This window comes from Hordeum vulgare, chromosome 7H (assembly GCF_904849725.1).
Source record: "Hordeum vulgare subsp. vulgare chromosome 7H, MorexV3_pseudomolecules_assembly, whole genome shotgun sequence".
In the NCBI taxonomy this organism is placed as follows: domain Eukaryota; kingdom Viridiplantae; phylum Streptophyta; class Magnoliopsida; order Poales; family Poaceae; genus Hordeum; species Hordeum vulgare.
The window spans coordinates 429,858,501-429,881,002 of NC_058524.1; the positions used below are offsets into that span (position 1 = coordinate 429,858,501).

General features: G+C 44.2%; 1 non-coding gene across 1 annotated transcript; it reads right to left on the reverse strand.

The window, feature by feature from the left end:
- Positions 1 to 11,520: 11,520 nt before the first annotated feature.
- Positions 11,521 to 11,659, reverse strand: LOC123414448. The gene has a single exon (XR_006614414.1). It is a non-coding gene; the product is annotated as a small nucleolar RNA Z247 (small nucleolar RNA).
- Between the last annotated feature and the right edge of the window lie 10,843 nt (positions 11,660 to 22,502).

The following is a 22,502-nucleotide window of genomic DNA, read 5'->3' on the forward strand; positions in this document are numbered from 1 at the left end:
TCATAGATTTGGTTCCTAAACGTGAGTTAAACGATATGGTCTCATGACCAAAATGCTCCCACAAACGTATGACCCGATGCTAGGATAATATTTTCCTAACATGCATGTGTAGGAGATGCTCCATGGTGTGTGAGTGTTGTGGTGTGTGATATGTGCGCTTCTTCCTTCACTTTCACCGAATAATAATGAATAAATAAACTGTACTAGTCAACGCACGCAACAACATGATCCATTGGGTGCCTATCTAAATTGATTATCCCAAGAAATCACACGCCATTAGTTCTCTGCCTAGCATTCTACATGGTGCGGAGTCCAATCGATGAGCAGCACCCGGATAGCTCATCACACCGCATTCAGATCATCAGAACTAGCTAGTGCTAGTGATGTTGCAGCAAGCAACAAGCTAGTGATTATGCCACTATGCGGAGCACAAACTTGTGGACCAAATGTTAGTTCCTTGCCGTACTTGCCTTGTGCATTCCGTATGCCAAGTGAAATATTGCTGGGTGACGCACGCACATGCTCCGGTGCGGCAAGTGTTCGTCCAGCATGCTCCGGCGCCACTGGCCGGCCGGTCGGCTGGAAGAAGATCGCATGGCGGTTACAGGATTTTCCATGGCGCTAGGGCGCGCGTGCGGGAAACTCAGCGGAGTGGTCCACTCCCCCCTCGCGATGGTGACGGCCGGCGCCGGGAGGGTGCCCCAGTTTGCACGATCGATCATGGATACCGGCTGCTGCCGATGCATGCACTCACCATCTTCCTACCCAAGTTGCGTTCCGTCGAAGTCCCTTCGATGTCGATTGTTCTTCTCCTCTCACTCTTCTTAGTGGCGGTACACACGTCATCTTACCATCTGGGGCAGCGTATATACGTAGTATTTTAAGATTTGACCATCAACCTACATAAATTTATCAACATCGGCTCCAAGTGTTTGGCGTGCCCAAGTCATTCCAAAGACTTTGTCGGGAAATAAGTCATTCCTAAGAGCATCTATAATCAGAAGTAGCAAATGTGAGGCCCCTATATATGCCCAAGGACAGCGCTGGATAGGTCCCATTTGCCTCCATACGCAACCACATTCTTCATATCTGAATACTACCTAAATCGATCTAGATTCGCTGCCTTTGCATGGCTAAGGTAGCGATGCTACAGTTCTGCCTTTGTCATGCGTGAGCCGTAGGATCTTGGATCAACACTTCAGATCAATGCTACAGCTAAGCATCTACACGAGCAAATAGTGAACATGTGCATCTATAGATAGTACGCGTGCAACAATGCGTTAATTGTTGGCTTTTGAACATGCGTATGCAGCTGTACACGCGTGCCTACGCGATTCTTGCTTTCGCCGGCTACTTGACGGAACTTGCGTAACTAGCGACACGAATAAAACTGATCGATGGATTTGATGGCTAAAGGCCCGTGTCGAGCCTTTGCTTTGTATTGCTTTTCGTTTTTCTGGTGTTACAATCAACACCCCTAGGGTGTCTTTTCTACACGTCCACAAGGGACTATGGAAATAGACTAGGACTAGGAATCCTAATACTACTAGGACTCGGTTTGGCTTTCTTTCCTAATCCTACATGAGCAACATGATTAACATCTACATTCACCTCCTTAATCTTGTTGCTTGACTTCACTTCTTGCACTCCGACTTTCCTCCTCATCTCGATGAGCTTCTGTCGACCGAGGGACTTGGTGAAAATATCGGCAAGCTGGTCCTTCGTATTCACGTGCAGAACTTCTATCATCCCTTCCTCAACGCACTCCCGGATATGATGGAACCGGGTATCTATGTGCTTGCTCCTTTCGTGATGAACCGGATTTTTGCACAATGAGATTGCAGCTTGGTTGTCAATCTTTAATGACACCTTCTGCACCTCCCGCTTTGCAAGAATAGCTAGGAGTCTTCTCAGCCACACTGCTTGACAAGCCGCCGTGCTTGCCGCTATGTATTCTGCCTCGCATGAAGACAGTGCCACCACCTTTTGCTTCTGAGAATTCCAGCTAATCGGGTTCGGGCCAAGGTAGAAAACCATGCCCGTTGTGCTCTTTCGGTCATCAACATCACCTGCCATGTCACTATCTGAATATCCACGAAGGATCAATCCTTCCTTTCCCTTTCTGTACGTGCAGCCAAGATTAATTGTGCCTTTCACATAGCGTAGAATTTGATTGACCGCGCTCATGTGTTCGGTTGTCGGTTTCTCCATGAAACGACTCACGATCCCGACTGAATAAGCCAAGTCAGGTCGGGTATGCACCAAGTATCTTAGGCTACCCACAACGCTTCGATACATTGTGGTGTCCACCGACGGATTTGAGCTACGCTTGCTCAACTTGTGACGTTGGTCCATTGGAACTTGTGTCGCGTAGCAATCTGACATGCCACACTTGTCCAATAACTTGACCGCGTAAGCCGATTGACATAGGGAAATCTCTCCGGAGCTTTGCTTCACTTCGATGCCCAAGTAATAGCTGAGTAATCCCAGATCACTCATGCTAAACTTGTTCTTCATTTGCGCCTTGAAACGTTCAATTTCTTGTACGCTATCTCCGGTGATAATCAGATCGTCGACATAAACTCCAACTAGCAGGTTTGAGCCTTTGGAGTTCTTTGTATAGACTGCGTGCTCGAGGGGACATCTCTTGAACCCGAGCGAGACCAGACTTCGGTCTAACTTTGAGTTCCAAGCTCTTGGCGCTTGCTTCAACCCGTAAAGTGCCTTCTTGAGCTTGTAAACTTTCCCTTCTTCGCCTTTCTTCTCGTAGCCGAGGGGTTGTTCCACGTACACTTCTTCTGTGAGATCTCCGTTGAGGAAAGCGGATTTAACATCCATATGATGAACCTTCGAATCCTCTTGTGCTGCCAAAGCTAGGAGCACTCTCACCGTCTCGATTCGAGCAACCGGTGCAAACACCTCATCATAGTCAACTCCTTGACGTTGAACGTAGCCCTTTGCAACGAGTCTTGCCTTGTACTTCACAATGGCACCCTCCGTGTCCTTCTTTAACTTGTAAACCCACTTCAAACCTATCGTCTTTTTGTTTGGAGGTCGGGTTATCAAAGTCCACGTGCCATTGCTCTCAATTGCCTTCATCTCCTCATCCATGGCGTGCGTCCAGCTAGGACTTTTTCTCGCCTCTACGAAGTTCGCCGGCTCCTCAACTCCGAACAGACATAGTCCGGAGTACTCGAGCGTAACTGGCTTTGTGTACTTGTAGACTTTCTTGAGGGTCTTGTAGCGACGAGGCCCTGAGGAGTCCGTTGTGGCTTGCGAAGGAGGCGACACAAATTGTGTCGGTGTTGATGCACTTGAGGAAGACGGCTGAGACCCTGGTGTGTCATCGACATCCGTGTCGTCGGCGTAGTCGTCGTGACCGTGACCATCATCTTGATTGTCGTCGTCACTATGCGCCTCGTTGTCGATGTTGTCGTCGAGATCTCCGCCTGTGTCGTGCGCGGCGTTGTCGCTATCTCCTTGCGACCTATGCGCGTCGTCGTCGGCGTCGGCACCATGATGATCACTACCATTGTGGTCACCTTGGTTGGGCGTCTTGCCAACCACCTGGACATCCTCCCCTGCATCATCATCAGTTGGAAATTCAACTACAAATATGTTACTGTTTGGAGCATCGTCGGCTGCGGCGCTCCAATTCCACGCTTGGTTTTCTTCAAACACGACGTCGCGTGAAATCCGTAGACGCTTGATTTTTGGATCATAGAAGCGGTATGCCTTGGCACCGGAACTTCTCTCGTATCCGATGAACACCATCTTGGTGCTACGATCGGCAAGCTTTGAGAGGTGCGGCTCCGCCGTCTTCACATGTGCCACGCACCCGAATGTCCGTAGATGAGACACATTTGGCTTACGTCCGTAAATTGCTTCATATGGAGTCTTGCCGATCACCGCCTTCGTTGGAGCCCGGTTGAGAAGATAGACCGCCGTCGAGACAGCTTCTCCCCAAAAAGTCCCTGGCAGGTTCTTGCTCTTGAGTAAACTCCTTGCCATGTCAACGACGGTTCGATTGCGCCTTTCAATGACCCCATTCTGCTGCGGCGTGTAAGGTTCCGTGAGGAACCTCTTTATGCCAATCTTCTCGCAGTAGTCGTTGAACTCATTCGACGTAAACTCTCCGCCGCGATCTGTCCGTAGAGCGCGAACCTTCAGCTTGTGTTCCATCTCTGTTGCAGCCTTTAATTTCTTGAACGCTTCAAACGCCTCATCTTTAGATCGTAGGAGAATGACCCACATATATCTCTAGTAGTCGTCTACCACAAGGAAGAAATACTTCTTTCCAGCGTGAGTTGCCAGGGTGATAGGGCCACATAGATCACCATGGTGCAACTCGAGTGCATCACTTGCACGATAGGTAGACTGAGCAGGGAATGGCCTGCGGTGCTGTTTTCCAACCAAGCACCCGTCACATACTCGATCAACATGGTCGATAACTGGCATCCCGGATACCATCTGCATCTTTGACATCTTCTTCAAGGCGTAGAAGTTAACGTGTCCAAATCTAGCATGCCATAACCACGAATCATCATCACTCTTGGCAAGCCAACACTCCGGTTGAGATTGATCAAGGTTGAGGATATAGAGCCTATTCCGTGTGCGATTAACACGAGCTAGCACGTTTCGGAGGTTGTCGAAGATCGTCATCACCCCGCTCTCTATATTCACCTTGCATCCATTCTCGTCAAGCTTCCCAATAGAGATGATGTTGTTGCGCAGCCGTGGGATGTAGTACACTCCGGTGAGTATGCGATGTTCGCCTGTGAGACACTCAAAGAGGACAGATCCTTGCCCGCAAATTTCCACAGCTGAACCATCACCGAACTTGACCGAGCCTTCAACATCGTATTTCAGCTCGAGGAATTTCTCCTTGCACCCCGTCATGTGGTTACTGGCACCCGTGTCGAGATACCACGACACGTTCTGATCACCGGATAACTTTGGTGTCACTTTTTCCTCATGAAGTAGCACCTTCCGGCTTGGTTTTACAACCACCGTTTCAGCGAGATCACAAACTTCGGCCATCAGAAGACCTGGACCTTCGTCTTCCTGCTTTGCCAAATTTGCCTTGATCTCCCGCTTGTTAGGCTTTGGACAATCCTTCGCAAAGTGACCCATCTTATTGCAGTTATAGCACTTGACCTCGGACAAGTCCAAGTTCCGTGGTTTCTGCTCTTTAGATTGGCCCGCCTTACCACGACCTTGTGGTTTGCCTTTTCCTTTGCCTTTTCCAGTTTGTCCATCGCTCTTCGTGTTGCTTGAGCCTTCGCCACCGTCACGCCTTCCTTTGCTACTTGGGGCCTCCCAATCTGCGCGTGAGTACATGAGTTGGTCACTACCTCCTCCTTTGCCTTTTCGACAGCCACGAGCATTCTCTTCCCACGTCCGCAGGCGTCCGATCGCCTCCGTTATGGTCATGTCGTCGATGTCGTAAAGCTGCTCGAGCGTGCCGATGATGTACGTGAATTTGTCAGTCACTGAACTGAAAAATTTCTCCACAATCTCGGTCTCCTCGAGCTTTGCACCAAGCGCGCGGATCTCTCCCACCAAAGTAGTAAGACGCATGGCATAGTCGTTCACCGATTCAGTTTCCTCCATCTGCAACTTGTGAAATTGGCGCTTCAGCACTTGTGCCCGTGCCTTGGTGACGCGATCTTCTCCGATCCTCATCTCCTTGAGTGCGTTCCACGCGCTCTCTTGCCGTCTCGAACTCCGCCAATGTCATCAGCACGGAATCCGGCACAGACTGGGCTATGGCGGCCATGGCACCTTCGTCGGACTCGTCATCGACGTCGTCATCCGTGATTGCCTGCCACACTCGAAGGGTTCGGAGAACAATCTTCATCTTCACCGCCCACACGCCATAGTTGGCGTCGGTGAGCATCGGGTACTGGATGGGGATGTTGCGATGCGCCTGGACGTTGGCGCCGCTCGTTCCTCCACCACTGGTTGCTGACTTGACGCCCTTCTTCACCTTGTCGCCGTTCTTGTTCGCCTTGGCACCGCCACTGCCGGACTTGACCGACTCAGCGTCGCTGTCCGTCACCGTAGATCGTAGATCGTCGAGGCTCTAGATACCAATTGTTGGCTTTTGAACGTGCGTATGCAGCTGTACACACGTGCCTACGCGATTCTTGCTTTCGCCGGCTACTTGAGGGAACTTGCGTAACTAGCGACACGAATAAAACTGATCGATGGATTTGATGGCTAAAGGCCCGTGTCAAGCCTTTGCTTTGTATTGCTTTTCGTTTTTCTGGTGTTACAATCAACACCCCTAGGGTGTCTTTTATACACGTCCACAAGGGACTATGGAAATAGACTAGGACTAGGAATCCTAATACTACTAGGACTCGGTTTGGCTTTCTTTCCTAATCCTACATGAGCAACATGATTAACATCTACATTAATATGCCATTGGTTTTTTATCGGACGATTTGCATAGGCTATGTAGGCTACTGTAGCACTAGACTTAGCCACGCAAAGGTAGCAAACCCAGATTCTACCTAAACCCATGCGTATTCATGGCATGCACGTCAATCACATAGTACATATTCTTCACGACTTCACTAATACAAAGAGAGTGTAGGCCCAATGAATTCATTACATGTTAAAATAGAACTCAATAATTCATACATATAGATAAGTAATACATGAATGAATCAATGACTTCAACTCTAGCGGTAATTGATCCTCTTATTTATGTGGAGCAACCATTTCTTCCGTTCATCCTCCAAGGGGGTGATGTCCTGCAACATGACACTCGACTCCTCCGCCTCTCTCACAAGCCGCAACTTCTCTTTCTCGAGATCAAGACCACACATTGTCACCGTTTGTTCAAGCTCCCATTTCGCAACCTTCTCTTGCATCTCCAATTCAACTTTGTTCTTCTCCAAGATCAGTCTCTCACGGTCAAGCTCCATCTTCTTCCTTTGCACATCGATGCACATCTTGTACCTTTCCTCCTTCTTCACCCCCCAAGGCAGAAAAAATGCCCTTCCAAGTGGCGGACATTTTGCTTGTCGCGCTTTCACGCGTCACCTCTCCTTATTCGACTTGTTCCCGTTCACTTATCGATTTATCCTTGGCATGGCTGCTTGCATGTCTTCCCCATCATTTTCTTATTCCTCGACATCCAATCCAATTGATTGAGCAGAGTTCGATCCATCGAATTCTTCACCACCCTCATCCAATCCATTGATTGAGCGGAGCTTGACTAATTTCTTGCAAGGAACCACCAGACCAAGGAGCCCGACCGATTCCTTCGAGACATCATCCATGACCATGGCGACGGACATGGGAGTCGGCGATGAGGACAGGGATGGCAAGCAAGGGAGGAGGTGGGCGGCTGTGCGAAGGAAGGAGGGTTTCGATCAAAGAGGAGAAGGGGAAGTCAATTTTGAGAGGATTTGGAATGGGTCCGATTTGTCGGAGCAGACGTGGCAGATTTGTCCGGACACGTCCGGGCGTCCACGTATCCACTATGACGAAGCGTAGAACCCTTTGTCTCGGGCCGCAATATATTTATATGGGCAATGCCTTGAAGTACAAGTTGAGATTATCTCAAGAGGTTACATGAGATAAGGGAGAGATAGGAAGAGATAGAAACAAATTTAAACAACTTTCCTTATCCTATACAACTCTTACCCTAACACTCCCCCTCAATCTAAACCCTATTTAGCAAGGTTGAGATTGTACTTAAAATCATCTAACCTTCTCATTGTGAGAGGCTTGGTGAATCCATCAGCAAGTTGATCACCTATTGGAATAAACCTTATATCAAGTAGTTTGCGTGTCACTCTTTCTCTAACAAAGTGAAAATCAACCTCAATATGTTTTGTTCGTGCATGAAAAACAGGATTAGCTGAAAGATAGGTTGCACCAAGGTTGTCACACCATAATCTTGCAGCCTGAGGAACTTTGACTCCAAGTTCATGTAACAATGTCTGAATCCACATTACCTCAGCTGTTGCATTTGCGAAAGCTTTGTACTCAGCCTCAGTGCTGGACCTTGAGACTGTTGCCCGTTTTCTTGCACTCCATGACACAAGATTTGTTCCCAGAAACACAGCAAAACCACCTGTTGACCTTCTGTCATCAGCACACCCTGCCCAATCTGCATCAGAGTAGGCTGACACAAGCAGAGATGGAGACTTAACAATTTGAAGACCAAGTCCTTCTGTAAACTTGAGATACCTCAAAATTCTTTTTACTGTTGTCCAATGAGAAGTAGTAGGAGCATGCAAGTATTGACATGCTTTGTTAACAAAATATAAAATAGCAGGTCGTGTGAGAGTCAAGTAGTGTAATGCACCTACAATGCTTCTATAATTTGTTGCATCATCTGACCCAAGTGCTTCTCCACTTTCAACAGTAAGTTTTTCTGAAGTAGAGATAGGTGTACTAACTGGCTTACATTTTTCATACCTATCCTTCTAAGAATATCAGTGGTATATCTTTCTTGTGTAAGAAGTATGCCATCCTTTACCTTCTTGACCTCAATTCCAAAAAGATAATGAAGATCTCCTAGATCTTTAAGAGCAAACTCCAGTTTTAAATCCTTAAGCAAACAAGTTGTAGCATCTGGGGTTGAGCTGGCAACAATTATATCATCAACATAAGCAAGAACAAATATAGTAACATTGTTCTTACTGTAGAAGAATAATGAGGTATCTGCCTTTGATGGTGTGAACCCAAGTTTTTGTAACTGTGTACTTAGCCTTGAGTACCAGGCTCTTGGGGCCTGTTTTAACCCATACAAACCTTTGTCCAACTTACAAACATAATGTGGTGTGTTCTTGTTTTCATATCCTGGTGGTTGCCGCATGAACACTTCTTCCTCAAGAACACCATGAAGAAACGCGTTCTGGACGTCTAGCTGTCGTAGGCTCCAACCTCTGGAAATAGCAATAGACAATACAAGTCGAATAGTAGCTGATTTAATAACAGTACTAAAGGTATCCTCATAATCAATACCAAACCTTTGTTTAAACCCTTTTGCGACCAGTCTAGCTTTGTATCCGTCTATACTACCATCAGCTCTCTTCTTAATTTTATATACCCATTTGCAGTCGATCACATTTGCATCCCTCTTTGGTGGAACTAACCGCCAAGTTTTATTTTGAATCAGTGCATCATATTCATCATCCATAGCTTTCTTCCAATCCTTGTGAGCAAGGGCATCATGCAAATTTATCGGTTCACCATTACTTGTGAGAAAAGCACGTTTAAGTGTGTCATACCTGATTGTGCCATCAGTATATTTCTTCTCCTTGACAACACCTGACCAAGACCGTGTATGACGAGGAGGAACTGGCGTTGCTGCAGGTCTAGCCACAAAAGATCCTGAAGCATCTAATTCTGCAGCAAAAAATTCATCTGGAGAAGATCCGGTCGATCCGATCGGGCTCTCCCCCTCGCCAGCGGCGTCGGGAGACGTGGAACGGGCCGACCCGCTGTCAGCCTCCGCGCCCGGGAAGCCATCGAAGGAGGCGCCAGCGCTGGTGGGCTCCGCACTTGAAGGGTTGTCGGTCACGGGTTGCCTGGTGCGAGGCTGTCGACTGGCGCGGGAGTATCCTCCTCGGGGGCTGTGTTTGGCAGACTGCGCCGAAAATCAGCCTCGGATCGTGCACCTGCAGCAGCTGGCGGATCTGCATGGAATCCCGCACCAGTCTTGGTTGCATCTGTGCACATGAAATGACGCCCTGTAGCTGCACATTCAACACCGGATTCAAAGTTTTCCATGGAATTTTCCACATGATCAGTCCTAATTAATTCACCCCCCGTGATTAGAAGATGACATAGGCTCGGAAAGAAGGGAGATTTCGGCACGCAAAAGAGCTCCCGCATTAGGATGGAGTTTAGCAAAAGGAAACAAAGTCTCATCAAAAATGACACCACGAGAAATATAAATACGGTCGGATGAGATTTCTAGACACTTGTAACCTTTATGTAGATTGCTATAGCCAAGAAACACACATTTTGTGGACCGATACTCAAGTTTATGATGATTATAGGGACGCAAATTTGGGTAACAAGCACACCCAAAAATTTGAGAGAGCTTTAGTCTGGTTTTTGATGAAACAAACGTTCCAAGGGAGTAGTGTTGCCAATGAGTCGACTAGGTAAGCGATTTATGAGATAAGTGGCCGTGATAAAAACCTCATCCCAATATTTGAGTGGGATTGATGCATGAGCTAGGAGTGAGAGGCCAACTTCCACAATATGACGATGTTTACATTCGGCTAAACCGTTTTGTTGATGTGCATGGGGAAAAGAGACATGATGAACAATGCCAATGCTACGAAAGAAGGAGTTGAGTTTCTCATACTCTCCTCCCCAGTCACTTTGGACTGTAAGGATCTTTTTGTCAAATTGTCTCTCAACAAGTTTTTGGAACTCTTGTAAAACAGAAAAGACTTCAGACTTGAATTTGAGCAAATATATCCATGTGAATTTGCTATAATCATCGATAAAAATGACATAGAATTTTTTCTACCAAAATAATCTCTTGCATGACCCCATACATCACTGGAAATTAGCTCTAAAGGAGCATGAGACACACTATTTGACAAAGGATAGGGAAGTTGGTGACTCTTGGCACATTGACAAGCTTCACAGACGGACTCTCTTTCGAAACTATGTGACAACTCAAGGTTGCCTTTATTGACTACTTGCTTGACTATATTTGAAGAAGGATGCCCTAATCTTTGGTGCCATTTGGCTAATGAGGGCTTAATAGCAGAATCAACTTGGCGACGACGCTTTCGATCAAAGACTCTTGATGTGATGGGGTATAGTCCTCCAATGCATCTACCGTGGTGGATGAGCTCCCTCGTTGCCCGATCCTTGATGAAAAATAGGTAGGATAAGTTTCAAAGAAAATATTATTGTCTGATGTCAAACGGGACATGGAAGCTAGATTTTTATCGGCTTGTGGAACATGAAGAACATCTTTAAGGACAAGATCACGTTTAAGGCTAGGGGAATTAATAGAGGATTGACCAATGTGAAGAATGTCCATACCTCCACCGCTTGCGGTGTGAATCTGATCATTGTCGTGGTACCTCTCTCGGAGGGCAAGCTTCTCTAGCTCGTTCATGACATGATCTATAGCACCAGAGTCGGCGTACCAGACCGTCTCGCCGTCAGCTCCACCATGTTCTCGGGTGGCTGCAGCAGCATGCCGTGTGTCGGGCATGAAGTCCTCATCATACCGGTGCCAGCAGTCAATGACTTCATGGCCCGGTTTCTTGCACAGGTGACATCTTGGTCGACGTTTGTTGTTGTAGCCGCCGCCGTTGTAGCCGTTGTTGTAGCCAACGTCGCGATCACCGCCGTCGCGGTCACCACCACCAGGGAGAGCCTGACCCTGGTTGCCAGCACGCCCGCCGCTGCTGATGTGTCCGCGTCCGCGTCCCTGCTGTCCACGCCCACGGCCACGTCAGCGTGAAGCAGCGTTGACAGAGGACTGGCGCAGATTGGCTCCTTGCAGCATGCTGAGACGGGCGTCGAAGCTCAGAAGCTGGTTGTACATCTCCTGAACCGTAACCGGTTCAACTCGCACAGCCAGAGCCGAGATCACGGGGTTGTAGTCGATGTCGAGGCCGTCTATGACGTGGGAGATGATCTCAGCGTCCTCGAGCGGTGCACCGGCGCATGCAACTTCATCTGTAAGGGTTTTAATCTTCCCAAGGTATTCTGCCATGGTTGGCTTACCTTTTTGCAGATTGGTGAGCGCCATTCTTGTGTTGATATTCTGGGCTTGTGTTTGCACAGCAAACATGGCATGGATGGAGGTCCATACCTCGGCCGGCGTCTGAAGCATTACAACTTGAGGGAGGACCTCTCGAGGCAGAGATCCCATGAGATATCCTTGTACCTGTTGTTGCTGCGCATACCAGATTGATCTGGCGTAGTTGAAGACCTGCTCTTCCTTCCCATCCTTGGTGATGGCAATGGTGGCAGGGGGCGCCGGGCTTGCGGCGTCGAGGAAGTGTTCCATTTGTGCTCCCTTGATCTGGGTTAGCATGACAACCTTCCAGAGAAGGAAGTTTGTCCTTGTGAGCTTCTCCGATGGAGGTGGACCGAGAGAGGGCGAGGTGCTGGAGGAGAATGCGGTCGTGGTGGATGCGAGCGGGGTGGATGTAGCGGTGGAGAGCGTGGTGCGTGACATGATTGCCTCTCTACACGATCGATGGGATTGTTTTCTTCTCGGTAGCTAGACGTCAAGAGGAAGGGCTCTCATGACCATATGACGAAGCGTAGAACCCTTTGTCTCGGGCCGCAATATATTTATATGGGCAATGCCTTGAAGTACAAGTTGAGATTATCTCAAGAGGTTACATGAGATAAGGGAGAGAGGGGAAGAGATAGAAACAAGTTTAAACAACTTTCCTTATCCTATACAACTCGTATCCTAACATCCACCACATATATAGGCATGTATTGGAGAGTCTGTCAATCCAAGCATTTGGGATAGATTTACGAGGTCCGGTTGGGTACGGTTATTGTGTCCGCTCAGTGACCCGACAACCCGACGAATGTTCGGGACGGGTATGGGGTCCAATTGTAGATGCCCTAAGAGAAATTGCCTTGGTCATGGTTATATCACACAAGGTTTTCATCGGTGATCATCATTGTTGAGGAAATTGCTAACTGGTAACTGCTCGGTTGGATGGTGAGTAGGGGATTAATGGGCTAATCGGCAAGTTAATCGGCCATTTAATCCATTAATCGGCCGATTTATCAGTTAATCGGCTACTCGTTGACCCTGCGAGTAGGGATTAATAGGCAAGTTAACTGGTTAACTAGACGAATTCTTGAACACGGGTGATCATAAGGAATGGCTAGAACCTACAAAGTTGCCATTATCACCGTGTAGAAATCCAGCGGAAGCACTGTTTTCCTCGGTGATGTTGAAGGTTCTATCAACACTAAATTTCACATAATCAATCAAGGGTTTCAATCAACCAACTCTTTTAATACGCATTCTTTTCTTCTTTACTCTCACATAGTTAAGAGAGTGAGTTGGCATGGTGTAATAACAACTTGGAAGAGTGAACTGGTGGATTGCCACGATCCACAACTACACAAATGATTATATCACACAAGGTTTTCCACACTGTAAGAACCGCCACACTACAACACACATGATAACCCACGACTGTAGATGTTGCTCCTCAGTCTCTGGAAACCAAACACATCAGAAATGTAAGCTTAGTACTGGTATGCCAAAATGGGCATTATGGCGGGGGGGGGGGGGGGGGGGAGCTCGGCACACACCACTAATATCACATACACTAGTGGAGTGCTCAACATTGGCACATCACCAAGTTTTTCTCAAATTATTTTTAGAAAAAGATAATTGTTTTCTATTGGTGGCGTATGTTGACTCGTCCACATATTTCTAATGGGATATTAATGAACAATCTACGAATATTAAAGGCAGAAATTAGACACACACATGAAACTCTAGATACATGGGCAAGTTTGGAATAATGTTAACACAACCATAATGTAATGTATACGCATAAGAACACCAATACATTCACTCTAATTTTGCATAGCACTTCAGTTGTACTAGAAACTATAATGGCGAATGTTAGGTGTCGAGTTGAAGAACAGCGAGATGTCATCGGCATGTCCCTTTAAGCGATCCTTTGCCCCTTCAAACTTGTTACGCCAATGTTTAATATACCGTTGGCATCAATGACATCCTCATTTATGATGTTCGAATAATTCAGTTGGATGCATCTGAAATCATCTCTGCCACCTCCATTAGAGGTTTTCTTGCATTCTTTTCTCCCAGATGATGATCTCAACTTGATTTTCGGAAGGTGATCACCCCCATGAGTACTACTACATGTGGTGGATGATGTAGTACTTGCCTGTCACATTTGTTTTGGTTGTTGTATGCAACAAAAATCGGTTTTGTGGCTGAAGCATGCATGTCATTTTTGTTGTTTTTTACACGTCCTTGGTCGATGGTTCTTCCTTTAAATGTTAGTTCACAGAACATCCCCGAGGTTGGTATACTCTTTCTTCATGCTCCTTGTCCAATCCAAGAAATATGTCTCGGCCCTGTTGAGGTATGCAATGATGAGGATGAAGTGGTTCATGTGGAAACAGTTCAACACACTAATTATCCTCATATTAACCTTGGAACGTGCAAGCATAGTGAAATTTACGAATTCATATTATTGCTAGCAAGTAATTTACTTAGGGCTGTAGGGCATGAGAAGGCACTCCTTTTCCCTATTGGCAACCATGAAGGCTTGTGATGAGCTTTCACATTTATCTAGGAGTATTTGTCAACTGTAGTGTCATGCATGTTGTAGATAATAAACAAGTGAGGGTTTTGATACACAAGGGAAGATTATCTCCAATAGGATCTTTCATAGTACGGCAATATTGCCAGAATTAATCTCAAACTTTCTTTTCCACCCATATAATAGTCCTTAACTTTAAGGATAACTTCCCAAATAGGGGAATCGCCAAATGTTTCTTTCACATTTACAACAATATCTCTTCTCATGTACTTGGAAAAAGTGATATCCTACCAAAGCCTTTTTGAGTGTCAAGTTTCAATCACCATTGTACAAGGAGGCTGATATTTCGCTTCTTTAACTCCTTATGCAAACTTTGCAGCTTAGATTACCGAGTCTAGAACCATTTGACTAGATAATATCATTTCCCCCCTCTCCAACCCCACCAAAATAAGTGTCTACTATGTTTATCAAGCTTTCAATGAAGGTTTTTGAAAATAGAAACATCAACATATGGTATGAAATACTAGACATGGAAGAATTGAGAAGTATATAAGTCTACCACTTGTAGAGGTTGCATTTCATATTCAGGATTCATACATGTTCGTTTCTAAGAGTAGTGTAGCTAACAAGAATCCCAAGTATTTCTTCAGGAAGTGAAAAAATTCACAGTTGAAAGGATAACCGCAGAATGTAAGGATATCAATACTGCCCCAACACATAATATTTCAGTTTTCAAATAATTGATTTAAGCTCAGATATGAGTCCAAACATACACAATAAAAGTTTCAAGTTGACAGCCTTGACTGAAGCATGATTGATACAAAGCACAGTATCACATGTGCAATGCCATGCTTAATAAAATCAGGTGCCAAGACAATAAGGGGGTTCTATTTTTGAGCATTGATCACCATTTTAGATAAACATCCAACAACCATATTGAATAAAAAGGGAGACAATGGATATCCTTGGCGCAAGCCCTTTTGGCTTTGAAAATATGCACGAATTACATTATTCAACTGAAGTGACTATGCCTTTGTACAACATTTTCCTGATCCATTCACACCAAGAAAGTTAAATCCATGCATTTTGTGATAATCAAGGAGGATTCCCAGTTAACTTTGTTGATTTCGAAATAAGTTTGACTATTATGCCCACTTTTTGAGCCTCGTATGATGTATTCCCATGGAGAAACACATACCACCCATAATGTTCCTATTTTAATAAAGGCATTTTAATGCATACTCCCCTGAGAGGATATTGCTTCGTCTCACACATGCGTTGGTTTACCTCCAAGCTTAAAGGGTGATGTAGCACATCGACGACAAGTATTTCTCTAGTTTAGAAACCAAGGTATAATTCCAGTAGGAAGATCCAAAAGACTATGCAAGCAGCTCCAGCACACAAATAGTAAATCCTCGCAACCCAACGTGTGGAGGGGTTGTCAATCCCTGGTGGGTAAAGTAAGGATAGATTAATATATGAAAATAAGAGTGATAGCAAATAGAACACAACAAGGTATTTGTTTTTTTGATAATATAGATCTGATAACAAAAGTGCAAACAAACTTCAAACGCAAATAGCAAAGTAGAGATTTGCTACGGTAACAAAAGTCCTTCCTTGGCGCTAGGAATTCTTCTTGCTACTTCTCTTGTTTGTGTCGGTTTTTCCTTGAAGAGGAAAGGGTGATGCAGCACAGGAGTAGTAAGTATTTCCCTCAGTTTGAGAACCAAGGTATCAATCGAGAAGGAGGGTCTCGTCAAGTAGAAAGTACGTGCGCAAACACAAACAAGCTTGCACCCAACGCTTCAAAGGGGTTGTCAATCCCTTCAAGATTGTTTGCAAAGTGAGATCTGAAGGCGGAAAGTGCAACGAAGTAAAAAGTGTAAGGCTTAAAATATGGTGTGGAGTAGACCCGGGGGCCATAGTGTTCACTAGAGGCTTCTCTCAAAATAGCAAATATCACGGTGGGTGAACAAATTACCGTCGAGCAATTGATAGAACCGCGCAAAGTCATGACGATATCTAAGGCAATGATCATACATATAGGCATCACGTCCGAGACAAGTAGACCGATACTTTCTGCATCTACAACTATTACTCCGCACATCGACCGCTATCTAGCATGCATCTAGTGTATTGAGTTCATGACGAACAGAGTAACGCCTTAAGCAAGATGACATGATGTAGAGGGATAATCTCAAACCAATGATGAAAACCTCATCTTTTTACCCTTGATGGCAACAACACGATGCGTGCCTCGCTACCCCTTCTGTCACTGGGTGAGGTCACCGCACGGTATGAACCCAAAACCAAGCACTTCTCCCATTGCAAGAATCATAGATCTAGTTGGCCAGACAAAACCCACAACTCGAAGAGAATTACAAGGATATGAAATCATGCATAAGAGAGATCAGAAGAAACTCAAATAAGATTCATAGATAATCTGATCATAAATCCACAATTCATCGGATCTCGACAAACACACCGCAAAAGAAGATTACATCGGATAGATCTCCATGAAGATCATGGAGAACTTTGTATTGAAGATCCATGAGAGAGAAGAAGCCATCTAGTTACTAGCTATGGACCCGTAGGTCTATGATGAACTACTCACGCATCATCGGAGCGGTCATGGTGTTGATAAAGAAGCCCTCCGTGTCTGAATCCCCCCTCCGGTAGGGCACCAGAACGTGCCCCAGATGGGATCTTGCGGAGACAGAAGCTTGCGTCGGCAGAAAAGTACTTTCGATGATGTCCTGATTGTTTTGGGATTTTTAGGGAATATATAGGCGCAACCCCTAGGGCAGAGGGTGACCAGGGGGCCAACAAGCCTGTGGGTTGCGGCCTCCCCCCTGGCCGCGGGGTGGGGGCTTGTGAATCCCCTGAGGCTCCCTTGCCTTGGCTCTCAAGCTTCCCGATTTTCTTCCGTTACGGAAAAAATATTTTCGGGGATTTTCTTCCGTTTGGACTCTGTTTCAAAATCTCCTCCGAAAGGGATCAAAAACACGGAAAAAACAGGAACTGGCACTTGGCACTAGTCCCAAAAAATATATAAAAGGCATGCAAAACATCCAAAGTTTGACAAGATAATAGCATGAAACCATCAAAAATTATAGATACGTTGGAGACGTATCAAGATTGCAAATAGATGATGTGAAGTAGACCCGAGGGCCATAGGTTTCACTCTAGGCTTCTCTCGAGAAATAGCAAACGGTGGGTAGACAAATTAATGCTGGGAAATTGATATGGTGGTGACAAAGCAAGAAGCTCTCAATCATGAAGAACATGGTGCTATTATGAAGCACAAGTGTGGAAAAAGATAGTAGCATTGTCCCTTCTCTCTTTTTCTCTCTTTTCTTTTTTTGCATTTGGGCTCTTAGGCCTCCTTTTTTCTCTTTTCTTTTATTTTCTCCTTTTTTTGTTTTTGGGCTCTTTGGGCTCTTTTTTTTATTTCCTCACATGGGACAATGCTCTAATAATGATGATCATCACACTTTTATTTACTCACAGCTCAAAACTCACAATGATGACTCAATAGGAAATGCCTCCGGCAGTGTACCGGGATGTGCAACGATCTAGCATGGCGTATGACGTTGAAACATCTCGCTAGCTATCTTACGATCATCCAATGGAAATATGAGAGTGACGGCACAAGTCATGAGACGGAACGGTGGGGGTGCATGGCAATATATCTCGGAATGGCTATGAAAATGCCATAGTAGGTAGGTATGGTAGCTGTTTTGAGGAAGGAATATGCTGGGTTTGTGCACCGGCGATAATTCCATGGCACTAGAGAGGCTAGGAATGGTGGATGTTGAAAGTGCATCTATACCATGGACTCACATTAGTCATGAAGAACTCACATACTTGTTGTGAAAGTTTTTATTAGTAATCGAAACAAAGTGCTAAATGCATACTGCTAGGGGAAGGGTTGGTAGGTGCTAACGATCGCGCGATCCTGACTTCAACACAAAGGATGACAATCAATAGATGAATTATGCTCCGACTTCCTAACATAGCGGTTCACCATACGTGCATGCTACGGGAATCACTAACTTCAACCCAAGTATTTCTAGATTCACGACACCCTACTAACATAGCTCTTAATATTACCAAGTCCACGTCTCAAAACTAATTGAGAGGAATCAAAACTTCTCTTTCTACTCAATGCACATGAAGATGGAGGTTTTTGCATCCTATTTGGGTACCTATCACATTTGGGACTACTTTCATAGCATAAGCCAACTACCAAATCACGCACCAGCGTGCTCTAAAGATATAAGTAAAGCACTAGAGCAAAAATATCTTGCTCAAAATATATAAGTGAAGCACTATGAGCAAGAGTATCTAGCTCAAAAGATATAAGTGAAGCACTATGAGCAAAAGTATCTAGCTCAAAAGATATAAGTGGAGCACTATGAGCATTCTAGCAAAATCACGATGAGTGCATGTCTCTCTCTCAAAAAGGTGTGCAGCAAGGATGATTGTGACACAACAAAAGGAAAAGACTCCTACAATACAAGACGCTCCAAGCAAAACACATATCATGTGGTGAATAAAAATATAGCTCCAAGTAATATTACCGATGGATTGAAGACGAAAGAGGGGATGTTACCGATGGATTGTAGACAAGATTTATTCATGTAGGAAGAGACCCCATCGTTTTATCCTTGATAGCAACGATACATGCGTGTCATGTATCTTTCTGTCACTGAGACCGAGCACCGCAAGATCGAACCCATCACAAAGCACCTCTTCCCATTGGAAGATAAAAGATCAAGTTGGCCACACAAAAACAAATTTCGGAGAAGAAATACAAGGCTATAATAATAAAGCATGAATATATTTTCATAGATCTGATCTTAAACTCATCGAATCCCAACAAACACACCGCAAAAGAAAGAGTTACACCATATGGATCTCCAAGAGACCATTGTATTGAGAAACAAAACGAGAGAGAAAGCCATGAAGATACTGCCTACGGACCCGTGGGTATGATATGAACTACTCACGCATCATCGAACGAGCACCAATGAGGATGATGAACCCCTCCGTGATTGTGTTCCTCTCCGGAACGTGCTCCAGACTGGATATCATGGCTTTGGAACTTGCGGCGATTGAAACATTTTTTCGTCGACTCCTCTATGGTTTTCTAAATGTTGGGGTATTTATAGAGCTCAGAGGCGGTGGAGGAGGTGCCGAGGGGACCTACTAGACACCAGACCACGCCAGGGGCCTCTGGTGCGCCCTGATGTCTAGGTGGCCCCCTGTGCCTCATCTGTTGCTCATTCTTGGCTCCCAAGTTTCCTTCTGGTCCAAAAAAATCTCTGTAATGTTTGGTGGCAATTGGACCTCATCTGATATGAATTTTCTGCAAAGGAAAAAACAACAAAAAACAGCAACTAGCACTAGGCACTATGTCAGTAGATTAGTCCCAAAAATGGTATAAAGTTGCTATAAAATGATCATGAAACATCCAAGAATGATAATATAGCAGCATGGAACAATCAAAACTAAGTCTTTATAATAAGCGGTAGCATGGTTTAACAGGTTTTCAGTACCTTCTATAACAATATCACCATTAGTAAAAAAGAATGTATAGTGTTTTTCCGCTTTCTCCCATTAGAAATTATGTGGAACTAAGTGACATTTTAGACTCCAGGAAGAAGATATGGCTCATTAGATTGTTGCAGCCAAAAAATCTCATCATTTACATGGATCTCATTAAGCTCAACACATAAGGAAGCCCTCTTAATATAAAGTTGAGGAATTAACGGCTAGTTCTTCTTTGATCTCATCCTTCCTTTTTTAGCATGACAAAAATAGTTAAACCCCCAACCTTCGAAATACTTACTTAATCTTATCAGTTTGGTGTACAAAATGTTAATAGGATGAGTGGATCCATCAGGTTTGCTCCAAGTATTTTTAACTAAAGGAATAAAATCCTCATTTTTTATCCAGCTCATCTCAAACCCGAATTATCTTTTCTTAGCATGCTTGTGTCTACTGATGTCAGAAGACAACAAAAAAGGATTGTGGTCAGAAACATCTTTGATAAGCTTTCTAACAGCTACAAGGGAAAACGACTTACCACTCACTTCTCATAATAACTCTATCAAGATTTGTAAGTATACGGTGATATTGATTGTTAGTCGAAGTGCACATGCCTCCATTTATATGGATTTCTCTTAAGTTCATAGAACTAAAAACATCATAAAAAATCAACATATTAAGAATGCTATATTTTTATTTTTCTCACCACTATGCACGTGGATGTTAAAATATCTACCTACAATGTAGGATATAGTCATATGACTACAAAAATATGCTAGAGGAATTAAGAATTTGTCTTTATTGTCATCATGTGTAGCGCCATACATAGTTAGGAGACCCCAAACACAATTTTGTCAACATAAAACATATTAGTAACTTGTAAGATATACTTGTCGGTAAGCCACGAGATAATTTACAACTTTCTTTCTTAATACAATAAAGGATTCCACCAGCTACCCTAGAAGAAGCGATCCAAATCCAATAAAACAAGTCATGGGGGTCATTTTTCTGAAATATCTACGAGAGAAGTTTTTGCATGGTTTCTTGCAATCCTAAAGGGGAAAGGGAATGATCTTTAATAATATCAGAGAGATAGGTATTCATTCCTTTTTACCCCATACAATTCCATAACAGATCATTCATCTAATAGCAGTCAATTTATAACTTCTCGTAACCCTGGTAGGAGGCTAAGCAGGATTACCGCAACTTTAGAGGGTGTTGTTACATTTTTTTTATTCATAGTCATAGGTCTAGATACAACAACATGGATTTCTCTATCCTTTTTCTTTCTAGAAAAAACAATGGTATATTTGTCATAATCAAGCTCAACAATGACACCACAACTTAAATCTTCTAGTTTTCCCTACTTCTCTAAGTATATCCAGACTAGTAAAATCATTGTCGAGCATATCAGCATCCATCTTAACAACTTTAAAGATCAATTGAGGATTGGAAAGTACATCAAAGGCATTAGAGCTAGATGGGATATCTTAAAGGTTTGTTTTGTTTTTAACAAGTACAACTCTATCGTGAATCCTCTCCAGGTTAGTCTACATGTTCCTCAAACTAAATCAAATATTTTCCTTAGATACAAGAGGGGGAGTACGAATTACCTCAGCAGTAACTTCTGTAGAGGAGGCTCGTTAGATATCTTGAGATCACTATTGTGGATCTCCTCCACTTGCATAACCCAAGGAACATTTTTTACAACATCCAAAAAAGACCTTATATTAGGACCTCAACATCCAAAAACATTAATATGAGACTTCTCAGTAGCTTGTACATGTTCACTTATATTATGAGGATTATTGTTTTTTCTCACAATGAATAATATGTTTGTTAGGACTACGAGCATCGCCATGCAAGTTTTTCTCCTGGGTCATAGTGTTGAATAACAACTTATTTCCATGAGTATCCTCATATTCATCTGATTCAGTTGACTCGAAGATAGTACTACAAGTTTTATCCTAGACAACTATGGGTGTTTTGCCTCAAGTGCCTATAGAGGATATGCCATTTTATTCTCGACAGCCCCATGAGTTTTCTGCTTTTTAGAAATAGGACCATTAGGATTAGTATCAACTTGAACTGGAGTTTTGATCCTCTTAGGATCTCTAACCAAAACTTATTATACTTCAAAAATAAGTTGTACAAATGCCCTCCTCAAATAGCCTCGACAACAGGAGGGATCTCATCAGTATTTCTACAACCAAGTTTAACTTTCGCTGAGTTAGGATGGCGTATGGTAGCAATGTCAATTTTTAAGGAGACACCACTAAATAGGAAATATAATCCAGATTTATTTCACTTATTTTTTCATGTGGCACATTTCCAACTTTAACTCAAGAAATTTTAATCACACCCTTAGATCCAATAGCAGTGAATGGTTGCCTCGATTCAACCCGCCCTCTCATGTTTGTGCTTGCTCCTACGTAAGACTAGTTGGGTAACCCCCAATTATAAGGTTGAGTAACTTAACAATAAGTATTTCTATTGATTTGAGAATCAAGGTTTATCGAATTATAAGGAGTTCTTCCAGTAAACAAAGTCACGGGGTACGAGGACACAAACCACAACACACACACACTTGTCCCTAGCGTATCAAGAAGGTTGTCAAGCTTCTTATTCTGCTAGTAACAAGGGTACATTCCACACCATTGTAGGAAT